Source organism: Primulina eburnea, chromosome 15 (assembly GCF_022965805.1).
Source record: "Primulina eburnea isolate SZY01 chromosome 15, ASM2296580v1, whole genome shotgun sequence".
Taxonomy (NCBI): Eukaryota; Viridiplantae; Streptophyta; class Magnoliopsida; order Lamiales; family Gesneriaceae; genus Primulina; species Primulina eburnea.
The window spans coordinates 9,657,559-9,660,990 of NC_133115.1; the positions used below are offsets into that span (position 1 = coordinate 9,657,559).

Below are 3,432 nucleotides of genomic sequence, written 5' to 3' on the forward strand. Positions count from 1 at the left end.
AGAATATTGGAACTCAATCTGTAGACATTTTTGTCGGAAGAGACTCCCTGCAGCGAACCACCGGTCGCCACCGCAGCCAGTCTCCGTCGTCGCCACTTTCACCATCATCACTGCGAAATGTCGAATTCCAGGATTTGAATCCCAAGACTCGTCCGCATGCCGTGAACGTCCTCCCGGGAACGAAGGCCGAAGCAGAACTGCCTAATTCCAATCTCCGCTATTTACACCCCCTTAACCACTCCCTTCCACCACCCCGCTCCTCCCATATTCCCCTCTCCGATGCCGCAATTGCCGATCGTTATCAACCCGTTCTCTATCGTTGATTTCTCTTCCATCAACAAGATCTGGATCTGCAGTTTTCGTCTCACACCGAAACCACTTCCCGCCGCATTACCAGTCGATTTCAGAGACAAGTTGCCTGCGGACTCTTCCCTCAGTATACTACCATTGAGTACGAGACTTCGGCTCCCAATGAGAAGGTTCATGTCTGGTAGCGGTAACGTTTTTTTGTTGGTGGTAGATACTTGTGTTATTGAGGAGGAGCTAGGATTCTTGAAATCCGCTCTTTTACAGGTTTGTACATTCTTCCACTTTACTTAGTATATATGTTTGGTGAATCTTATGGATTCTTATTATTAAGTTTAATTATTAGTACGTAGTTGTAATTGATAGTCATTAATCAACTTCTGTCCGATTTATTATTGAGCTGTAATTTGTCCGAGTGGAGATTAGTTTTCTTCTTGGGGTGTACAATATAATTGGTCACCTGCATTTGATGCCTATTAGCGAATTCAAATACTTTGATCTGAGTAGTAGTCATTTAAGTTTTTAGCTAGCTTTTCTCCAATCAGTTTTCTTATAAGTTATTCAGTGGAAGTATATTCTCTATTCTCTTTCTATCAATTTAAACCTGTTTGCGTGTTGGGAAATGCAGGTGTTGGGAATGGTCGCAGAGAATTGTTTGGTTGGGCTGATTACTTTTGGAACATTATGTCATGTTCATGAGCTGGGTTTTGGGCAGATTTCAAAGGTTCACGTGTTCAAGGGTACAAAGGAGTAACTAAGGATCAATTGTTGGAGCAGATGGGTTTCTTTTGCAAAAAGGCCGAGGCCGAGTACTGGGGTTATTGCAGGAGTAAGAGACGGGCTGTCCCAGGAGAGCTTTCCAGGTTCTTATTGCCTGCTTCTGATTGCGAGTTTGTTCTTAATTCGGTATGGTTCTTAAGCATGAAATTTCTTTAAATTAATCTCTCTTCCCTGAAGACAATGTTACGAGTTTTCGCTGAAATGATTATCTCATCTTCTCATCTGTAAATCAATGCTAGAATTGGGAAAATTTGTGGGTTTATAATCAAGTATACGTGTGTTGATGACCATATTAATTGTTTCCTTTTTGATTTATGCTCTCATTGCCTTTTTTTTCAACGAAGATGATTTGTTTGCAAGATATTGGAGGAGCTCCAGAAAGATCCTTGGCCATTTCCGCAGATCAACGTCTGCTATGGGCACTGGCACAGCTTTGAGTTGGCTGCTCATTTGTTAGAAGTATGTGTCCCTGGTTCTGGTGCTAGAATTATGGCATTTTTGGGTGGTCCGTCAACAGAAGGATCAGGAGCTGTAAGTCTTTCTCCATACAATTGCCATGCATATTCTCCTAATTTTTTGCTTGGCCAAAGTACATAATGGATAATAATGAATATATATGAGACAAACAATGAAAATACGTACATGAGTAGTCTGTGGCTGTCTTACTTGAGTAAAGCTTATTTTGTGACTTTGTTCTCGAAATGTTAATGTAAAGCTTTATTTGTATTATGTATCTATAGAGCTAAGTTCATGTTGTGTTCCTTATGGGGAATTTTGCAATTATTTCTCATGAACATTGTCGTACACTCAAAAGTATTTTACTAAGTTAAAAAAAATGACCTGTTTATGTCAGGGTGTCTTCATTCATAGCCAAGTAGCGGATGATGTGTAATTTCTTGTTTACCGAAGAATTTGCCCGTGTTCCTTCATACTGGACCTTTTAATATCTCGTCGAACTTATTGCCTCTTAACCAAATTGGATTCTGCTTTTGGTTCATGCTCTATCAGACTCGAAATTCTGTGGTTTATTCGAAAATCTTACATCGTTCTATATTTAAGGATCAACATTGCCCAGTGAAGAGGTTAAAATTTGATAGTCATTGGTCTATTAGACTAGAAATGCAGGAAAACGTAAATTACGTTTTTGTTCCACTACTGAAAAAATATTGGTATCTTAATATGAAAAACTGAATTCGGATGAGATTCAGAAGTCATTCTTTGGATTCTCAAGGGACCAGATTTTTTGTGACATGACAATATTTTATTTGTAGATTGTGTCAAAAAATCTTTCCAACCTTTACGTTCTCACAAGGACCTGGACAAAGATTCTGCTCCTCAGTATCACAATCAGTGAAGTTCTATGAAGGACTTTCGAAGCAACTTGTTCATCAAGGACACGTGATTATGTTTTTGCCTGTGCTCTTGATCAGTATTACTGGTCTTGGTGACTACATGTTAGATCAGCAACCCTCTGTACACGTCCATGAGTGGAAACCGACAACCGACAAATAGTACATCATCTGTCAAACTGGTAGTGGAACGCCGCATTTCAGAATGAGCAGTTTCACGACTTCAGAACGTACCGACGTGGCAACAACGTAGGATATTCAACATTCTTTAATGTTACCGTTGTAGGAAAGCCTCTATAAATAGATGAGACAGATAAAGAGTATAACAATTGACCTTCAGTTATATCTTACTTGGCCTGTTAACGCATGCAAGCGAAATACTTGCTCACAATCAGAAATCAAGCTCTCGCTCACAAGTCCATATCAGTAGTAATTCAGACTACATCTTAGAGCTTACATAACATTTTTAATCGCTGTTTTGATTTTCAAGTGTACTAAAATCAGTTACGATCTTTGAAAAGTGTTGTATCTAAGAGTTTCACAGTTTTGTCAAGGGATAAATGTCCATACGGGAATTGGGTAGTACATTTGCTTGTTATGTGATCAATTCTTTTAGTGAATTCCTATCCATCCTATCCTCGTGATGAAGGGGTGAGTAGAGTTAACATCAAATCTCCGCACTCCTCTGAAACATATCGTGTGATCTTTACTTTAGTTTTTCATTTTTCAGCTAGATTACTCTAATCAATTCATCAGTTTATTTTCCGCACTGATAATCAGTTTAACTGGTTTCTATTGTTTTATATTCATCGTTGGGATATCTTATTCAGTTTGTAACACAACTGACCTCTTTTTTTGAAGGATTTGACAAATCGGAAGTTTTATACTCAACCCCCTTTCTTAAACACTCATAGTCTGTTAACAAACGATCCTATCAAGTGGGTATAGAGCAGGGCTATATGCCTTTCAAAGATATCTACACCTGAAAGTGCTTCAC

At 38.9% G+C, this 3,432-nt stretch overlaps 1 long non-coding RNA gene across 1 annotated transcript; it reads left to right on the forward strand.

Annotated features, from left to right (window-relative positions):
* The first annotated feature begins 239 nt into the window (after window positions 1-239).
* Window positions 240-1,523, forward strand: LOC140813487 (uncharacterized). Its single transcript, XR_012113961.1, has 3 exons — window positions 240-573; window positions 935-1,212; window positions 1,447-1,523. It is a non-coding gene; the product is annotated as an uncharacterized lncRNA (long non-coding RNA).
* The last annotated feature ends 1,909 nt before the right edge of the window (window positions 1,524-3,432 follow it).